Raw genomic sequence first — 21,415 nt, 5'->3', positions numbered from 1 at the left:
TGACTCAGATTCAGAGATGGTCACTGCAGCTGCAGGTCCCTCTGCAAGGGCTGTTATCTCAGGTAAAGCTCCCTCAGACAGTGAGGAGGACGTTTCTTCTCCCGCCATAATTCAGGAAGAAGCATTGGTGGACGCACTAGTTGTGGCGGTGCGGGAAACCTTAAGACTTGAGGTTTCACCGGCAGAGGCAACTGAAACAGAGATTCCCTTTGGTACTAACAAGCCCATTAAAACGGTGAAGGTTTTTCCTGTACCCAAGTGTTTTGGTAATAAAATTAAAGGAGAATGGGAGCATTCTAAGCGTACCTTTACTATCTCCAAGCGTATTGCTAGACGCTATCCGTTTGAGGAATCCATCATTAAGAAATGGACGGTACCACCAGTGGTGGATCCACCTATTTCCAGGCTGAATAAAGCCACGGTTATCCCAGTGGAGGACACTTCGTCCTTTAAGGATCCGGTGGATCGAAAGATGGAAGCGGAGTCCCGCACTATCTTCTCCCTGATAGGGTCAGCATTTAGACCAGTAATTGTTATTGGTCTAGTTTCCCAGACACTAACGGAATGAGCGAGATTGGTACGCCAAGACCTAAGGGGAAAAGATATCCCCCAGGGAACATCTGATTTGATGGAACAGATTATACAAGGGCTACAGTTTGTCTGTGACGCAGCCTTGGATGCTACCCCCCTATTAGGGCATGCATCTATGTCAGCGGTAATCCTCAGACGTGTGCTGTGGTTAAAATGCTGGTCAGCTGACCTAGGTTCCAAAAAGACCTTGACGAATCTCCCCTTTCAGGGGAATCGCCTATTTGGGGCCACCCTAGATGAAATTATTAAGGACGCCACTGGGGGCAAGAGCACTTTCTTGCCACAGGCTGCTAAAACTAAGGGACCTCGCAACAAGCGAGGACCTTTCTTTACCGCCCATAAAGGGTTTGTACGCCCGGCTGGAACAAGCGGGAAAGGCAAGACTCCTCCAGGAGGGTTCAAGAAAGGCTGGTCGGACAAACAGAGGACCGACTCAGCCAAACCCGAAGCAAAGGATTACACAGCCTGAAGGTGCGCCCCCACCCGGGTTGAGGGTGGGGGGACGTTTTCACCGGTATTCAGGACATTAGATCGAGCATCGACTACTACTACCGGTGCGATTCTTCCCTTCCAACATTTAAGTACTACAGGGAGCGGTAGTCACCGTTCCCTGAATAGATCTTTTCCTTTACCTTTTCCTAAGATTAGTCTCTATTCCCCACAGGAATCTGATCTGGTTGACCAGACAGACCAAGAAGCCTCTAGCCGGGCGACTTCGGTCCCTGAGGTTCAACCAGAAAAGATCACCGTTCCTGATAGGAATCAGGTATCTGATAAATGTGTGGGAACAGAAAACGACCAGACTTTCTCGGATGGTCGGGGCCAGATAGCTCTAGGGACGCCTGGTTCAGATCCAGTCAGCGCCAGTGGTCCTAGAAATTCTAGGCTGGCCTCGTCAAGCCGGCCTGGCCGACTTGGACATGCTAGTCGCAGACGTTCCGTGGGAACTTCGTCTCAGGGAGTGTCTGTGGTCTCAAGGACCAATCTACCATCGTGCTTTAGTCGCTGGTTTTAATGGCCTGGCCATTGAGACCCAAGTACTGAAGGACAGAGGGTTGTCAGCTTCAGTCATTCCTACCCTTATTAAAGCAAGGAAAGCGACTTCCAGCAAGGTCTATTATCACACATGGAAGACTTGTATTGCGTGGTGCGAATCTTTAGGATTTCCTCCACGTACCTATTCGGTGACTCGAATATTGGCTTTTTTGCAAAAAGGGGTTGAGCAGAAACTAGCCTTGAGCACCATCAAGGGTCAAGTTTCAGCATTAGCAATCTTCTTTCAGAAACCTTTAGCTACCAAGTCCTTGGTGCGGAATTTCATCCAGGGGGTGCGGCACCTGGCTCCACCAGTCCGCGCGCCCTTACCGCCCTGGGATCTTAATTTAGTTTTGTCGGTTCTACAGAAACCTCCCTTTGAAAACATCAGGGAGATTCCCTTGCTTACTTTATCCCAGAAGGTGGCCTTCTTGGTGGCTATCACTTCTGCTCGCAGGGTGTCAGAACTGGCTGCATTATCATGCCAGTCCCCATACCTAGTGATTCATAGGGATAAGGTAGTACTTCATCCTAAGCCATCCTTTCTTCCTAAGGTGGTTTCAGATTTTCATCTGAATGAAGATATTGTACTACCTTACTTGTGTCCTCAGCCCAATCATCATCGGGAACATGCGTTGCATTCCTTGGATGTGGTTCGGGCAATCAGGGTATACCTGAAAGCTACGGAATCATTCCGTAAGACGGATTCACTTTTTGTGATCACGGATGGCCCCAGAAAGGGGTTGCCTGCATCTGCCGCGACTATTGCCAAATGGATTAGACAGACGGTGGTACAGGCTTATTCTATTAAGGGTCAGAGTCCTCCGTTCCCTGTTAGGGCGCACTCCACTCGAGCGCTCAGTACTTCCTGGGCCTTTCGCCATCAGGCGTCAGTGGTCCAGGTATGTAAGGCGGCCACCTGGTCGTCGGTACATACCTTTACAAAATTTTATAAAATTGATGTGATGGCACCGGTGGTCTACCTCGAGGGTTTTTTTCTGTTGAAAAATTTTTTTGTTGAGTCTCATCATTAAGGATGAGCATTGTAAACTTCTAGTTGGCACCGGTTGGGCCTTCTAGATTTGGATTTGATTTCCATTTTCCCACCCCTCATTTGTGATACTGCTCTGGGACTTCCCGAAGGTGCTGTATCACCGAGGACTACGTCTGTCAATGAGCGATAGAGAAAAATGGATTTTTGTAAAATCTTACCGTAAAATCCTTTTCTCTTAGCTCATTGACAGACGTAGTACCCGCCCCTCTGTTTTTGAGTTGGGTTGGGTTAAATTCTCTAAACACTGCTTTTGTGACATAACTGATTTGCTGTGGCAGAGAGAGAGAGGATATACCCTCGGGGACTGCCCCTAGGGTGTGGCCAGAGCATTTTATTTCCTGTCTAGTCCTGCTCCTGTGGAGGCAACATAACCCGAAGGTGCTGTATCACCGAGGACCACGTCTGTCAATGAGCTAAGAGAAAAGGATTTTACGGTAAGATTTTACAAAAATCCATTTTTTCCATCTGTCCAGGGGATTGGATCGGATGAGAGCAGACAGGCGGTCCGCTCTCATCAGATTCCCCCATAGAGAGCAGCAGGGCTCTGACACCTTCCTCTCTGCACACAGAGTGGAGAGGGAGCTGTCACCTGCCTGCTCAGCGGGGATCGGAGTCCGCCGACGGAGGCGGACCGTGTGAAAGGAGCCTTAGTGCTTAATTGTTCCTGTTCACACTTGTATGCTCACTTACCTTACACTCCACCCCATGCTGGAAAAAGTACACGAGTACATCAGGCAATTTTGGCTCCTTAGACTTCAATTGAAATGCTTGTTTTTGCGTCTGACGGATTCCTCTCCTCCTTTAGAACTGCTGTCCTCTCATTGCCCAGCCTAGGAAACAAACTGCTGAAGCTTGATACACATGCAAAAACGCCTGAAAAAAAGCTTCAAAATCGCCAGAAATACTCTGTACACAGGTGTTAATGTGGGCTCAGTTATGTTAAGGGCACACGTTTACAATCTAATCATCCTTAAGGCTCCATTCACACCTATGCAGTTTGCTTTTGAGCGTTTCTGCAGATTTTTTTTTTACCGAGATTTGTTGTTGGGCAGATTAAAAAAACACAAATCACAGCAAAATCGCTGTAAAAATGCACTACATGCTTTTCTGCAGCCTCTCAATTGAACGCTATTGAATAAAAAAAGCACTGTTTTGTGTTTAAAAAAGTCCCTGACCCTTTCCAAAAACAGAGGCACAAAAATGCATTGATGTGAACGTGTTCCATAGTAACCCATGTTAAAAGTAATGTCCTGCGTTTCTGCAAAAAGCATGAAAAAATGCATTGGTGTAAACTGAGCTTGAAGCTTAAATTTCAAAAAACCTTAGTAGATTTTGGAGGCAGATATTGTGTTAATATTCACTGTACACAGTTTTAATCACTTGACCTCTGGAAGATTTACCCCCCTTCATGACCAGGCCATTTTTTGCAATACGGCACTGAGTAAATTTAACTGACAATTGCAGTCGTGCAATGCTGTACCAAAATAAACGTTGTCCTTTTTTTTTTTCCCCCACAAATAGAGCTTTCTTTTGGCAGTATTTGAATATCTCTGCATGTTTTATTTTTTTGCACTGTAAGCAAAAAAAGATTGATGATTTTGAGGGAAAAAAAACATGTTTTACTTTCTGCTATAAAACCTCTAATCTAAAAATTTAAAAAGATCGAATTTCTTCATAAATTTAGGCCAATATGTATTAGGGATGCACGATATTGGAAAAAAAGTACATTGCGCTATTTTTTTTTCAACAATATATATTACGATATTGAGAGAAAATCATGGAAGTATTGCAGCAGCGCAGCCTTCTTCTGATTGTAATTGCAGATTGCACCATACAGCCAGGGCAGGCCAGGGTTAATGTTATTGTAGGGATTGACAGTGACAGTCAGTGTGGATTAGGCACAGTCTGGACTCAGTGGTGGCAGGAGGTAGAAGAACACAGCCTGACATGACATGCGTCCAGTCCCACACGTACTGACTCGACTCTTTACTCTGAACTGTTACAATACAAGCTTGTTTCCAGTTCTTCAGTGTCAGTGTGCTGAGAGCCGCTGATTGGTTACAGGGAGGAGCTGAGCTCCTCACTCTAGGATCATATTACCATCAGCTGGAGAACTGGCTAGCTGCAGGCAGGCAGACTGAACGTGTGGGACGGATGTCGGGCTCTGTTCTGCTACAACCACTGTGAGTCATCCCGACTTCTCCCTGCCTAATGCCTATGCCTTACATCGTATCTTTGGCGATGTGACTATCGTCCACGCCCACAGCACGATAGTCGATATCACATCGACTATCGTTCAGCCCTAATATGTATTCTACTTATTTTTGGTAAAAGCGTATATTGATTGGTTTGCGCAAAAGTTATAGCTTCTACAAACTATATTGGATATTTTTATTAAATTTTTCTTTTTACTAGTAATGGCGGCGATCAGCAGCTAATAGCGGGACTGCGATATTGCGGCAGACATTCTGATACTGACACTTTTTGGGGACCAGTGACACTAATACAGTGATTAGTGCCCAAAAATTATACACGGTCACTGTACTAATGACACTGGCTGGGAAGTGGTTAACATCAGGGGAAGACGGGTGAACTCGTATGGAACAGTAGACTGTAGTCTCAAGGGAATCACCTCTAGTCTGATGAGGAAATGTGTCCTGCTTCCACCAGCCCGGCGAACCTTAAGGCTGGTGGAAGACGGGTACATCCGTCTTCCCAAGGCGACACAGGCCATTTGTGACCCCAACTCTTTACGTACTGAACGTCCAGCGTGGGTCTTCCGGGATCCTTGCGGGATCCATTTGACAAGGGTGCTTTCCCACCATTTGGGGGTTTTTTTTGCATCTTAATAACCAGATACTTATACACCTTATGAGGATTGTTCCTTGCTTCTGCTTCATTTGGAGTTTTTGTGCTGCATTGCAGCCAATGTGGAAACATTTATATACGGCTGTATACACCAAAGTGACTATACTGAAGTGAGTTCCAGTTGACCTCTGAAGAAGGCCATGCCCGAAATGCGTCAGTTCTTCCCTGGAATTCAGGCACTCACTTGGTCCCTTATGTCACGTGATGTACTATGTTAGACGTACATATGTTTGTTTTTAATATGATGTAATTCTTTTATGGATTCACTGTCTGCATTTTTATAATGCTTTTTATTATGTTAAATTAATAAACTTATATATTTTTTATACATTTGTATCACTTTTTGGATGTTTGGTTGCCCATAAAGTCCCGTCATTCAGGGGAATCCTTTTTTGGTATTCTTTTTACTGGGTCATTTATGGGAAAAAAAAGTATGCGCCTATCCAGCGTCCCGAAAACGTACTATACTCATGCTTGTTTTTGAGCTACAGGCTATATTGATATAGACCTATATGATGAATACAAAAAATGATTTGTTACTGGGTCGCTTACCCTCAAAGCATGATCCTATCCAGAGTCCAAAAACTTACTATAATCATACTTGTTTTCTGAGCTACAGGATATAATAATATAGACCTATATGATAAATACAAAATTACTGCAATATAATTAGTAAAGCTACTTCATTCTTTTTTAATTAATTGGAATGTTATTTTGAAAAACCAACCTTGAATCTCTTGATTGGATGTAGTGTTAGCTTTTTTCATTTAGCCAAGTGATGATGCTGACACAAAACATTGTTGTTGCCCTTTGCGTTGGATGCACTGGCTGAAACTACAGTGCAACACGGTGATGTCAGAGTTACGGGATTTCAGCATAGCTTCTCCCCAAGTTCGTGACTCCTCTTTAAACCTATCTCATCCCAATAAACTGCATCCAGCCCTACTCAGCTGGCCCCGGGTTAGTGACTCCACACTGCCTAGCCCTGTGAATGAAGAAAAGAATGATGATGGGTCATGTAGTTTACCAAAAGCTTTGGATACATTGAAAAATACTCTGTATAGCTCTGCCCACCGTACCTTTAGAACATAGGTACTGGGAGTGTTCTTGCCAACTTTGATTTTTTTTTTTTTTTAAATATCTGGAGGTAAGCAGTATTTGGAGCATGTGCTTAATTATTTATGAACACTGGTAGTTTGTAAGGTTTAATTAACAGACTCATTAGTTACACTTTAAAAAAGGAAACCAATAATAAAAATAAAAAAAACAGATCATGAAAATTCAGAAAATTGTTTTTCCTTTTATCCTTCTATGCCCTAATGGCAAAGTTGGATTAATTTGCTTTAGCAACCTCACTACTGTTATATTTATATTATACCAAGATACACGTGTTCCCCCAAGCACTTTTGGCATTGGGAAGTTTGTTCATGCAATTTCCAAATGCGCTGGAAATTTTCGGCAGATCTTTAGGGATTTACCTTCAAATGCTATACATGATGTCAATGGGGGTTTTGTGATACTCTCTTTAGCCTTGGTTTTAGTAATAAGTATTGTGTGCCAACATCCCTTGTTATACAGTTTCAAAAACTTTTTGGTTCCTCAAACCAAGCAAAAGTGGGACTTTTTAGGCAACTTTTACATAAATGTGATTTGCAAATTTGTGATTTTATATAAAACATATTTATTTTAAATTATTATTAAACAAGTAATTTACATGAGATAGTGCTTCCACTTGGGCTAAGGGCCCAAAGGTGAGTGGTGAAGGAAGGTAAGAAATTAGCGACATTGGTGATATTGGTGACTTTTAATAGCTATTAGTCTCCAGCACAGAGGAGAGGAAGCACCTCCTGGAGAACACCAGAACGGAACACGCCCCTCCTTCCTACAGCCCTGGACTCCCCACAACATGAAAATAAGATCCAGTCATCCACACATGGCGAGATCTGATCATTAGCCATACTAAGGCACCTTTAACAAATTAAGTCCTTCAGGATTTGGCTGCTCAAAGACCAGGGCCTATTTTGTGAATCGGAACTGCGTGAATTTAATGGACAATTGAGCGGTCGTGCGACGCTGTACCCAAATGAAATTAACGTCCTTTTTTTCCCCACAAACAGGGCTTTCTTTTGGTGGTATTTGATCACCTGTGCGATTTTTATTTTTTGCGCTGTAAACAAAAAAAGACTGTCATTTTTGAAAAAATAACGATATTTTTCAAAAATTTTTATATAAAATCCCCCCCCCCCCCCAAAATTTAAAAATCTAATTTTTTTAACATTTTAGGCCATTTTGTTTTCTGCTACATATGTTTGGTAAAAAAAATCGCAGTAAGCGTATTTTGATTGGTTTGCGCAAAAGTTATTGCGTTTACTAAGGGAAAGATTTGTCATTTTTATTTATTTTTTTTTTTTTAACTAGTAATGGCGGCGATCTGCTTTTTTTTTTTTTTTTTTGTGGAACTGCGACATTGCGGCGGACAGATCGGACCCCTGACATTTTTGATACTTTTTGGGGTACCAATGACATTACTACAGTAATCAGTGAACTGTTACTGTAAAAATGACACTGGCAGGGAAGGGGTTAACTTTATTAGAGATCCAGGGGTTAAGTGTGTCCCTAGGGGCGTGCTTCTAACTGTCAGCGGGCGTGGCCTTTGATGTAACCACAGACATACAAACCTACATAGCGGTATCGTCTGATTACTGCTGTTACACCAGGGAGAATTACAGGCGGCTTTGTTTACATCAGCCGCCTGCCTTTCTCCCTCTCCAGCGGGAGATCGCGAGTGGCCGGCGAACATCGGAGCCGACGGTCACTCGTCGCGCGGAGATGGCCATGAACGAGCGGGGGCAGAAGTGCGCCTCCGGCGGCACGTGCTCGCCCCCTACAGGCTCCTGGGCGAGCGAAGTGGTACTACGTCGATTTGCCAGGGAGGGGCTGACTGCCACAGTAAATGTACTTGCGGCGGTCGGCAAGTGGTTAAAAAGAGTCTGCAAGGAGACCATTTTAAGGGCATAGGAATTTTATGGGAAGAATTCTTTTTTGCACCCTTCAAACGAACTTTCCACCTGCTGTACTCCCAACTTGTATGGGATCTCGCTGCGTAAGAGAGGGAGAAAGAGAGGTACCCTGTGTGCTCTGATCTTAATACACCTGCACAAAAAAATACAAATATATGGTGAAATCCTTGACAAAGGCAAGAGCCGAAACGCATTGGATTTAAACGCCCTCTGTACATCCAAAATCGCATTGATAACGGAGAACTAAACTCTAAAAGTCACCAATATCACCGATGTCACTAATTTCTTACCTTCCTTCACCACTCACCTTTGGGACCTTAGCCCAAGTGGAAGCACTATCATGTAAAATTACTTGTTTAATAATAATTTAAAATGAACAAGTTTTATATAAAATCGCATAAATTTGCAAATCGCATTTATGTAAAAGTTGCCTTAAAAGTCCCACTTTTGCTTGGTTTGAGGAACCAAAAAGTTTTTGATACATGATGTCAATTACCTAGCAATTTCCTGGCAGCCCTGCTAATCAATCCCCTCTACAGACAATTGTAATGTGAAAATTGTCATTGATATACTCAGTATTTTGCATCCACTGCCATATTGGTGATTTATTTCATCCATAGGAACTCTGCTCCATAATTGTTTAGTATTGGTGGGACAAATTGAAAAAACACCAATGCCAGGTCATTAGAATCATTAGAACACAACAATCCTAAATAAATAAATAAACTGTATTTAAATCACCTTCAAGTTAAAAATGTTGAAATAAATCCTATTCTAGTCAAACCTCTTTGAGAAAGGTGGTGGTCTAAAATGAAACTTAAAATTCAGGGATTATACATAAAATTATTTGTTTTAATCCTTTAGGTTGTGTAAAACAGTCCTTTCTCTTTCGTTCATTGATGGACACAGCTCCTGGTATTCATAACCATTGGGTTATACTGCCCCCTACAGGAGTAGGACACTAGGCAGAAAAAAATTCAGCCTACACCCATGGGCAGTCCCAGGGGGTATACTCCCTCTATCTGCTATAGCCACTCAGTTTTTTTTTCTGCCTAGTCAGGAGTAAGGACCTAGTTCCTTGCTGGGATCTTTGGTCCTGGCAACATTTTTTAGATAGGAATTTTTTTCCTCCTGGATTTTTCTTGAGATCTACAATCAGCTGCCGGACTGGGCGACGGGTTGGATAACTGGATCCAGTGGTCACCCCAGTCCGGCCAGAGAACGCACGCAGACCTCAGCTGCGCGCTAGGTCAGCCGCGACATAGCCCCAATGGATGGGGCTGGCCTGCGAGTTAAACGCCTTGCGAGGTCGCATACGACCAGGTCTCGGCCCGAGTTGGAGTGTTCCTCCTGGCCGACAGCCCGCACAGTTTGATGGAGAGGGGTTCTGTCTGGAGCGGTGCCCACCTGGTTCCTGTTATGGTGAGTAGCTGTCCCCCCTCTCCTTGTGGAGGGTTTTGGTGTGGACATGGGCCCCTCTGTTGGACGGTTGGACCCCCTCCTTCCCACAGGTACCCCCCTTGCCGAGTCCCTCATTCTACCCCCCCTTCCACATATGCTGTGGCTGTTTGGGTGGTCTGGCCACTTTCCAGGGAAGGGGGCTGATCGTCTGTGGGGGGGGGGGGGTGGCACCTGGTGGAGACAGATCCTTCCTGGATCTGTCCTTGAGGCCTGGTGCCCCAAACCTGGGTCCCTGTATGCCTCGTGGGGCTGCCATTTTGTTGTAGCCTGTGTGTTCTATGCACGGCGGGCATGTTTGTGTAGCCAGGTGGCTATTTTACTGTGGTTTTCTATTGAAAATTATGGCGGCTATGACAGTGGAGTCCTGTGGGTGGCGATTTCAGTGGTGGGAGCCCCTCCTCATCCCCTGGTGCTGACTTCTGGATAATTTTACTTCCTGATTGCCGCACGTGTAGTGCAGTGCCGAATCTCATAAAATGGCCTGGCCATTAAGGGGGCAAAACCTTCCGGTCCAGAAGTGGTTAAGGGACTTTTTATTATATATTTTTTTTTTTCTAATAAAGGACTTGTCAAAAACGATATTGTGTTTATTTTTTTGTGAATGAGTAGGGCTAGTATGTACCCCATAGGCCATAAGTCACCCACTGCACCCCCATAATCACCAAGCCAGGGTTTGTGGGGTAGAGGCCCTTTTCCTCATCAACCAATGATTCATCCCTGCTGCTGACAGCAGGGATGAGTGATTGGTCGTTAGTCTGCGGCTTTGCCGCCTACTCGCTGTACCTGACTAAGATGAGGTGCCTGACCAAGCTGATTGGCGGATGCCTCATGCAGCCTGGATCCGGCCAAAAATTGAGGCAGAGGCTTGCGGCCTACTCAGGGCTAATGGAGCTGGCTGTCTGAGTGACTGACCAGGCTGCACGAGCTCCTAACCGAGCTGCTGATCAAGCTGACAGAGCTCAAGGACTCTCGACTGGATCAGGCCCCAAATTTAGGCTGCGGCTTTGCGGCCTACTCCCAGCTGGCTGTCCGAGCTGTTGAACAGGCTGTTTGAGCAGCAGATGGGTGTCCGCCCTTCCCCTTCCCTTTGGTCATATGGACTGCCTGGCTCCCCCTTTGAACCGGGGGGGCACCGTGGAGGCATTGTTTTGTGGGGGTACTCTGCCTGCTTGTCTGTGTCACGGCGGGCCCCCTCTTCTTCTTTATAGGGGCCTATTTCCTTTTATGTTTATGATGGGTGACCCTTAGGTTTTAATACCTCCCCTGCTTGTTATGTTTTCAGGGTGAGCTTACAGTAGCATATAACAACTCTACTGGGTCTGCGTCCGCACTTCGGGTGCTCTGCGGTGAGGATGATTCCTTTTTTGCTGCGCATGCAAGGGCACTGGTGGATTCACTGATTGTATCGGTGCAGGAAATTTTTTCTCGGGAACAATTTCAAGAGTTTTATTCAAACCGGTTAACTGTTCCCAGGAAAGAAGGGAAATTCTGGCTCTGAATCGATTTGTGCGGGTACAGAGGTTTAGAGTTAGAATCCATGCGCACTGTATCGGCGTTCCTACACCAAGGGGATTTTTTTGGCCTCTTATCGCATATCTGCACATCCCTATTTACGCTGGACACCAGCGTTTTCTTCACTTCGCTGTAGGTGAGGAACATTATCAATTTGTGGCGTTACCCTTTGGTCTCGCCTCCATCCCCCAGGGTCTTCACCAACGTGTTGGCCCTGGTATTGGCATTACTGTGTCAGTGGGGGATTGCGATACTGAGGTACCTGGACAATCTCCTCTTAAGAGCAGGCTCCCACTCAGTTCTGGTGAGCGATCTGTCAATCACTGTATAGACTCTGCAAGAGTTCGGTTGGACTATCAATTTCAGAAATTCTGCCCTGGTCCCAGCCTCCAAAATGGTTTATCTGGGACTGACTCTGAACTCTGTTTCTTTCCCCGGAAAATCGACAAAGTTGCAGAGGGCGATTCGGTTGCTATTATCCAGCACTCTGTCCTCATTGTGGACTTGCATGCAAGCTCTAGGCTCGATGGTGTCTACCTTTGGGGCGGTTCAGTTTGCTCATTTCCACACGAGACCTCTGCAATGGGTTATTCTTGTCAAGTGGAACAAGGATCCAAAATCTTTGCACAAGAGACTGTAGAGCCCAGACCTCCGATCAATATTCTGGAACTCAGAGCGATAAAGCTTTTCTTGAGTCACTGGACAAATCGTCTGCAGGGTTGTCCAGTTCGGATTCAATCAGACAATGCCACGGCCATGGTTCATTTCAATCATCAAGGGGGCACCAAGAGTGTCCTGGCGGCCCAGGAGGTGGCCAAGATCTTAATATGGGCAGAAAGTTTTGTTCCAGCCCTCTCTGCCATGCTCGGAGTGGAGAACTGGCAGGCGGATTACTTGTCAATAAAATATCCAAATACTGCACTAGGACAAAAAAGCAAAAATAAATCCAAAACAATTTTCCAATAAATAGAATAAATAGAAGTCCAATGAAAGGGTCTTGAGCAGCTAGCACAAAGTCCTATTGGTAAAGGATGGTAAAAATAGTCAAACAGCATCGCTCAAAATGTGTTAGACAGTCCTCCGGTGACATAGGCACAAAAACAGTGAAAAAGTTTTACTGGCGTTTCATTGATGATATAATCCTTATATGGGATGGCCCAGAGCACCGACTAGTGTCCTTTTATGGAACACTTGAACTCGAATCGGAACAACATCAGACTCGAATTTCAGTGGAGTCGGGAAAAGATTCACTTTTTAGATGTGCTAATAAGAAGATCAGGTAGTAGAAGTACAAAAGTGTTCTTCAAAACAACTGATCGCAATAGCTATCTTGCAATACAAAGTGGCCATCACCCAAATTGGCTCAAAAACATACCAAGGGGCCAATTTATGCGGGTTAGGCGAAATTGTACATTCAGTGAAGACTCTGTTGAACAGGCTGAAGTCTTAAAACAAAGATTCTTAGTGAAAGGATATGAGCAGGCTGCCTTTAGTTAGGGAAATTAAGAAAATTTTGGATACCCCCAGACCTTTGGGCCCACGTGCCTCCTCTGACACCTGTGAAAATGACCCTAAACAATGGAGTTTTTTGTCAGACTTCTCAAATGACTATGGGAAGGGGGAGTCCATCTTTAGGCAGCACTGGCCCATCCTCCGTATGGATAGGACCTTGGGCCCTGTTTTGCCTGATGTACCCTCTTTCATCTATAGGAGGGCCCCAAATTTTGGGGACAGGGTCGTGAGGAAGGTATTAGACCCCTCTAACACATCTTTTTTTCCCGGACCTGAAGGGGTCCTTTATGTGTGGGAGGTGTAGAGCTTGTGCCTTCACTGACATCAATCCAGGGGAGTGGTATTAAACGTTAGTTGTGACCATTTCCTCTAATGTTGGTTGTTATTTGCATTTTTATTTTAGACACGTCAGTGTTTTATGTGCTAGCTTATTTTTTTCATTTTTTTGCTTGTATTTCTGATTGTATGGGGTATGATTGGAGTATATATACACCAGTATCCTTTGTTATGCCGTAGAGGGTCACTGGGATATACAGCATGATAGTAGTGTTGAAACTGTCGTGTTTAATATATGTGAAAGCCTTGATCCTCTAACATGGATGTGCGGTATTTCCGCCATCTGATATTTAATGGTAGGGGTCACTCCGTGCTATTGGCTATCAAGAGGTCAGATGGTGGTGTTACATAGGTCCGCTGGTATTAGCATTGGTGTTCTTCCGGTCAGTCAGCAGGAAGACTGATTGGTTGAAGCAATACGCAGCGGACTATAAGAACGTTAGGAGCGTCGTCTGAAGCCACGCCCCCTGTTAAAGTTGGAAGTGATGAAATGCGTCGGGCGTGGCCAGGCGACATACCCTGCTACCTGAGCGAGGTGAAGGAGGACTTCCGGAGTGTCTTACCCTGGCGTGGAGCCAGGTCACGGCGGCAACGGCTGTCTATCCCCACCGCTACATGTGATGATGTGCCTGTTCTCTTCATGTTACAAGTGAGTGCAATGTGTACTGTGTATTTTAATAAATGACGGTTTGGACATACTGCACTAGTGGAGGTTTTTATTCATTTCCCCACATGTTCTGAGTTTCGGGTAATGGTGATTGAATGATGAACTAGAAGGATTATTCCTCCATTGGACCATATTGCTGTAAAACGTGTTTTGCTCATTTTCGAGAGTCAATGAGCATGGAGGTCTGGTGAGTTGCCATTTTACATTATCCCTGGCACTTGGTGGTGGAAACAGTGGTGATCCTCTTATGCTTCACGGAATTTGGATCCCTGGTGCACTTAATTTTTTCCTGCATTTGTTTGGCTGAAAGGACTGTGGGACTTTTTTGTGTTTTTAGTGATTTTATCCAATCATTGTTCACTGGTGTCTCTACCTTTTATGCCAAGATTATGACAATTCATTTTTGTTTGCGCTACTAATATTTGTCATTTATTTCAGACCGATATTATTATCTAGTTGTATTTATTTCCAAGTAGCAGCATATATTGATGGGTCAGTTAGCATATGCAGCTGACACCTCCTCAAGCGCAGAGATTTCTCCATAAGTACTGGGCGGTTCTGTGAGATTTATTACAAAGTGAAAAGGAAACGATAGATCCACCACCAAGGGGAAGAAACACACAGTCAAGGGCACGTAATGATATAGACCACATTCTTGGTAGTGCAAGTTAGGAGGGTATTGATGTCGTACATCTTAGAAGTGACATTAGAAGTATACTTCCTGTTTTTGAGGGAATTGACAGTGCAGACTGCACATCTTTTACAAGGGTAAAAGCCTTTGAGTTGATTAAAAAAAGGTAAATTTTTCAGGTGGATCGAGTACATTTGGGGCAACCTGGAGGAATACCCCTAAATGTTACTGATGGCTTCTCAGGCAATAAAGGTCCCAAGACCCTATCATTCCTGAGTATATTCCAATGTTTTTTCATAATGCTTCTACTAGCATAATGTTGGGTAGAGAAAGAGGTAACGAAAGAGAATTTACTTGAGAAATTTGTAGAGTTCGCATTGCCATCTTTAGATCACGTCTGTCCTGACCATTAACCTCAGAAATAGTTCTATCTAGAGAGTCAGATGAGTAGCCCTTTTTCAGGAATCTAGATTTAAGATTATCGGCCTCCCTCAAAAAATCCTCTCTAAGGCTCTGTTCACATGTCAGCGTATGGATCGCGGGCAGAACATCGCGCAAAAAATCGCGGGACGCATTACGCCCAAAAAAGTACAAGAGCTTCTTTGGAGCGTATTGCGTCCCACGATTTTTTTTTGCGCGATGTTACCGCGATTCGGCAAGCGGAAATCGCGGCAACATCGCTCAGCGTTTGGGGGGCTATTGCAAATCAACGGGCAACGCACAGGCGTCCCGCGATTTGCAATAATCTCCGGATCGCGGGCGGAACCGCGGCGGTTCTGCCCGCGATCCATACGCTGACATGTGAACGGAGCCTAAGGGTACAGTTTCTTTTCAAACGTAAAAATTTACTCTTGGGGATAGCATTCAATCAGGGCTATAGTGACAGCTCCTGGTGCTAATAAAGCCATTACGATCAGATTCCTTGAAAAAGGTACTAGTAACCACTCTATTTTCAACAACTCTGATATTAAAGGTCCAAGAAGTGGATCTGGGTTTTACTCCTCTCATGCTGTTACAGAATACCTCAGTCATTGATGTTAAGCTGCCTCATATTCGTCCAATGAAGCAGCATCTCCATGCCAAAGGAGGAGGAAGTCCTCTATGTAACGCCTCCAGAGGACAAATTCGGGTCTCCTGTTGGCATAGATGACATCCTCCTCTCACTTGGCCATGAAGAGATTTGCCATGCTGGTGCAAATTTTGCACATATTTGCAACCTCTCAAATTTGTAAATAAAATACTCCCTGAAACCAAAAGAAATTGTGTTTCATGTTGAAGTCCAATAAATCAAGGATACATTTCTGGATTTTGGTAGAGCTAATTTGGGATTTGCCATATGTATCCCTTACTATATATCTTTTGTACATTATCTTTTAGATCTTTTATTTTTATAGGAATCTTAATTGATTATTTAATGTTTGTGCCACTTAATATGTTGGCCTATACCTATAGAGTATGAGATTTTCATGAATATATATTTTATTTGTTTTTTAAATCTTTTTTTAGGGTTTTTGTCTGTTTAGCACCTATTTAATTGTGCTTATAATGAAGTGTACTCTGTTTTGTGCTTTACTGCCTCCATTCGTTGGGACTCCGGATGTATTGGGCTTCCTGCTTTTCACCTTCTCATCTGTGGAACACATCTGGCTTCAGTTCCGTTCTGATTCCGGAAAGCACTGTCGTCACTTTCGGTCTTTGGTTTTGAGAATGACTTCTTCCAGTTATTCGATGGTACGTCATTTCCGGTCCCGTACGGAGCCGCTGCTTTTCGCCCTGCTTGTGACCCAGTGCCACCTCGTTTTCACTTAAGGATATAGAGGGGTGTAAAGATCCCCTGTTTTCTATCTGCCTATTGTTGGGATTCAATATGTTGTATTTAGTTCCCCATATTTGACTTCTGCCCACTTCCGTTCTGTGCCCTATATATAGAGTGGGTCTACGTTATGTGGCCATGCCCGTCGCCTATGGTGAAACGCATCAGAAGGAGCTCAGTCACTTGACATTGGTACTGCATACCATTGGAGGTCGGCCATGTTTTTGGTTTGAAACTGATCTACACCACTACCCTCGTGTCTTTATGCTTATTTCTTATGGAGAGAGTGTGAGTACCCTGTGTGCTGTTTCTTTATGTTTAATAAACTGTTTTTAGAGATCTGCGCAATGATTGCTTTCCATTTTTTCATTTATATGCTTTGGAGTCTGTCTTCATACTTCTAAGGAATCTTGATTCACTGACCAAGTGATTTTACATGAGCTCACTTTGACTGCTGCTCAACCCAGTAGTCATTGGAATCTGGTAAGAAATAATGTGTTTCTTCCCCTTGGTGGTGGATCTATAGTTTCCTTTTCACTGTTTTTGTGCCTGTGTCACCGGAGGACTGTCTGGATTTCTTGAGTCGTTAGGTGTTGGATCAGGGGGAATGCTCCCTGCACCTGGAGGTGTTTTACCTGTTGTGTGTCTGGCGGGGGACACCCGATGTAGACCTCTTCTTTTCTCGGCTCAATGAGAAGGTACAGAGGTTTGTAGCCAGGTCTCGGGATCTTCTGGCCGACGCCACAGACGCACTGGTGGCTCCTTGGGATCAGTATCGGTGGATCTATGTTTTTCCTCCGCTGAAACTTCTGCAAGGCTTATGTGCTGAATAGAGGTGGAAGGGATTCTGGTCATTTCTGGTGGCCCCAAACTAGCTTCGCCGGTCTTGGTATGCAGATCTGGTAAGGTTGGTCGCCGATGCTCCTTGGAGACTTCCTCTCAGTCAAGATATGTTGTCTCAAGGGCCGATCTTCCATCGTGCTTTACAGTCTTTGGCTTTAACGGCGTAGCTGTTGAAAGCCAGGTATTGACGGATAGGGGTCTTTCTGACTCCTACACTATTGAAAATTAGAAAATCTACCTCCAGGAAGATTTATCATCGTACGTGGAAATCATACATCTCATGGTGTGATTCGATTGAGGTGCATCCACGCTCCTTTTCTGTGACTAGGATATTGGCTTTCCTACAAAGGATTGAGCAGCGATTGGCCTTGGGCACTATTAAATTGATTCCCACTTTTATCCAGGGAGTTAGTCATGTAGCTCCTCCGACACGGTCCCAGTTACCTCCGTGGGATCTTAAGTTGGTACTGTCTGTTCTTCAAAATCCTCAGTTTGAAAACTTAGGGAGATTCCTCGCTTACACTGTCACAAAAGGTAGCCTTTTTTGGTGGCTATTACCTCTGCCCGCAGAGTGTCTAAATTGGCGTCGCTGTCCTGCCATTCTCCTTCTCTGGTGGTCCACAGAGATTAAGTGGTACTTCAACCTAATTGGTAGTTTCTTCCTAAGGTGGTTTCTCATCTCCATTGAATGAAGACATTGTGCTGCCTTCACTCTGTCCTAAGCCCAAGCATCCCAAGGAAATTGCCTTGCATTGTTTGGCAGTGGTTTGGGCAATTAGGGTTTGCCTGGCGGTTACTGAGTTTCAGGAAATCAGACTCTCCTTTTGTCCTCACGGAAGGACCTCAGAAGGGATTTGCTGCGTCTGCTGTGACCATATCCAGATGGATCAGGCAGACAGTGGTGCAGGCATATTCACTTAAGGGTCAGGTTCCACCTTTTCCTGTGAAGGTGCATTCTGCTTGGGCGCTGAGTGCCTCTTGGGCCTTTCTCCATTAGGAATCAGTAATACAAGTTTGCAAGGCGGCAACTTGGTCGTCTGTGTGCACGTTCACCAAATTCTACATGTTAGATGTGTTGGCATCCTGTGATGCTTCTTTTGGCAGCAAGGTTTTGAAGGCTGCTGTTTAAAAAGAGCAATTTTTTCTCTGAGGGTGTATGTTGTTTCTAGGTGAGCTCCAGTTCCTGGTTTGCTGAGTTTAGCCCTTGGAATTACAATCTTTGTCTGCGTTGTTTTCCCAAATACTGCTTTGGGACGTCTAAATGGTTAAGAAGAATATGGAGCTGCGTCTGTCAATAAACGATAGAGAAAACTGGATTTTTGACTTACTGAAAAATCCTTTTCTCTGAAGTTCATTGACAGACGCAGCACCCGCCCCTCTATTGAGTCGGTTAGGGTTTTTTTTTTACTTCTAACACTGCTTCTAACACTGCTTGCAACAAAACTGAATCCTATAGCAGAGTGAGTGGGTGTATGCCTTCAGGGACTGCCCCATCGGTGTGGTAAAGTGTTTTTTTTTTTTTCCTGCCTAACCCAATGGTTAAGAAGAATATGGAGCTGCGTCAGTCAATGAACTTCAGAGAAAAGGATTTTACGATAAGTCAAAAATCCAGTTTTTACGTTGCACTTATTATGTATATTGTTTTCCACAGTAGAAGTCAAAAGTACTTGGTTTCTTTAGCACACGCTACAATATATTTAAGCACAGTGCATAGTGTTGCACTCACTGTGCTTTTAAGTTGCAACCGTGTTTTGTTCATGGTTGTTGCTGAAGGCACAACTGGTATCAGAGGGGCTATGTAACTTTAATAGGTGTCATTGTCATGAAAGAAATAACTGGAAAATGCTATATATTTTAGGGGAATTAGAATAACAGAATCAATGTCTGAGAGGCTTTGCATCCTAATGCCTTCTTACAATAGGAATTTATTTGTTGGTGGTATGTATGTGGGGAGCTGTTTTTGTTATAAGGTTGCCATGTTAGTAATAATTTAATAGGCCTGACCCATAGCAAAAGAGAAGTATTGGTAGAATTACGAGAAACATATTAACCCTATTAACTTTGTTTTTCCAAAGAGAATTGTTGTACCTATGTCCAATTTTCACCGCATTTCCCTACAGAACCAGTATTGCTAATTAAAAAGAAACTTTTAAGTCATCATACTTGTAACACCTATTCTGAATTCAGCAAGAGCTGAGTCTCGCATGGAGAATGTATGTACACTTTATAGTATACCTAAATACAAGTTATATACTTGATTAAAAGGTGTTTTACACTTATTTACGGTTTATGTATCCATTTTGATTATTTTGTCAGTCCTTTTTCTTTTCCATCTGCTTTGTAATCTACAGAAGCAAACATAGCCATTTGCTAGTGAACACTGCCTGTCACCTACACATCTGCACTGTAAACTGATATTTGTGTGCTTACTTAATGTAGTTTTTACATTAAATGGATTTCATTTTTTTTTTTTAGCCACCCTTGATGGTTATACTAATTTTATTTTTAAAAAGTTATATCTCCACATTGCACAAATGGGTCTTGGCTAGGGATCTTACATGTGAGCTCTCCTGAAAATGTTTTCAATTTTATCTTCTCAGGGGACCAAGTTCATTTAGCACTTGGTCATTTAGCACTTGGTCCCATTCTGATTGGGAATGCACATCTTAATGCTGGCTGTATTTCCACCCCATGCTGAAGCCCAAAATATGTTTAGTCCTGTCCGGGGAGGTACAATCAGGACAGAAACCCACACTCCCTCTCAAAGTTGAGTGAGCTTTCAGTGAGCTTTCATGATTATGAATAAACAATCAGTGGTTTTATTCATTTATAATAGTAAAAGATCACTTAGAGCTGTGGCTCTGTGTAATGTATCTGCTTTTGCCCTGTATGTTTGCAAGCAGATGCAGACAGACCACATAGAACCATAGCTGATAGTGTGGACAGGTAGCACTGTGGGAGGGCAGTTGATGGTAGGGATAAGGTAGTACAGAGGATGACAGCTGTTGTTGGGGACAGGCAGTACAGGGGGTGCAGTTGATAGTGAGGACAGGCAATACAGAGAGGGCAGTTTCAGGGGGGTACAAGCATTACAGAGTGGGGCAGTTTCATAGTGGGGACGGGCATTATGGAGTTGGGCAATTCCATGGTGGGGATAGGATAATAGTGTAGAACAGGCAGTATAATGATGCAATTCATGTTGAGATCTCCACTGTACAAAAATTTCCCCCACCGATATTACGTGTCCACCTGTACACTCAATACTACCTTTAACCTTGCTACAATAAAGGAGGTTGCTAAACTTTTTTTTTCAGTATGGATGTCACACCATTTCCTCAGACTTTATCTATCAAAAACTGAGCTCATAATATCTTGCCCCTTCCCCACATGCCCCTTCCCCTGACTTCTGTATCAAGATTGATGGCACAACAATCACTCTTTCCCTACATGCCAGTTGTTGGGTGTAATCCTGGAGTCTGAATTCTACTTTTAGTTGCACATACAATCACTTTCCAAATCTTGCTGCCTCAACCTTCATAATATCTCCAAAATAAGGCCCCTTCTTAACCAAAAACACCACAAGCTTCTATATCACTCCCTGTTTATTTCTCACCTCAACTACTGCGATTCCTTCCTCATTGGCATACCTTTACATAGGCTGCTCCCCCTCAGTCCATCATTAATGCTGCTACCAGCCTCCTGAAACCAACTGCTCAGTTTCTGCTACTTCTGTCTGCCAATCCCTCCAATGGCTCATCCAACAAATAACATTTTATATACTAACCAAAACCTACAAAGCCACCCACAACTCTTCCCCCAGCTACATCACTAACATTGTTTAAAGTATTTCTCAACCTTTTTCAGTCAAGGCACCCTTTAAAATTATAGACAATTTCAAGCATTCTTTAAAATTATGGACAGTCTCAAGGCACCCCATTACAAAATATAAAAAAGCATTCTAATAGTTTTACATAATGCAGCAATTTCCACACGTAGGACACCCAATGTTAGAGGTGATGGTGCGGTCACATGTGAGTGGATGGCCCAGGACGCAGACTGCATCGCATACAAA

At 43.9% G+C, this 21,415-nt stretch overlaps 1 protein-coding gene across 1 annotated transcript in view; it reads left to right on the top strand.

Annotated features, from left to right (window-relative positions):
• The window catches only part of ATP2A3 (ATPase sarcoplasmic/endoplasmic reticulum Ca2+ transporting 3), a 409,528-nt gene that overhangs the window by 284,698 nt on the left and 103,415 nt on the right, over positions 1-21,415 (top strand). The gene's annotated exons all lie outside the window — the stretch shown is intronic.

Source organism: Pelophylax lessonae (assembly GCF_965119305.1).
Source record: "Pelophylax lessonae genome assembly, chromosome: 2".
Lineage (NCBI taxonomy): Eukaryota > Metazoa > Chordata > Amphibia > Anura > Ranidae > Pelophylax > Pelophylax lessonae.
This window is presented reverse-complemented; position numbering and strand designations above follow the sequence as displayed.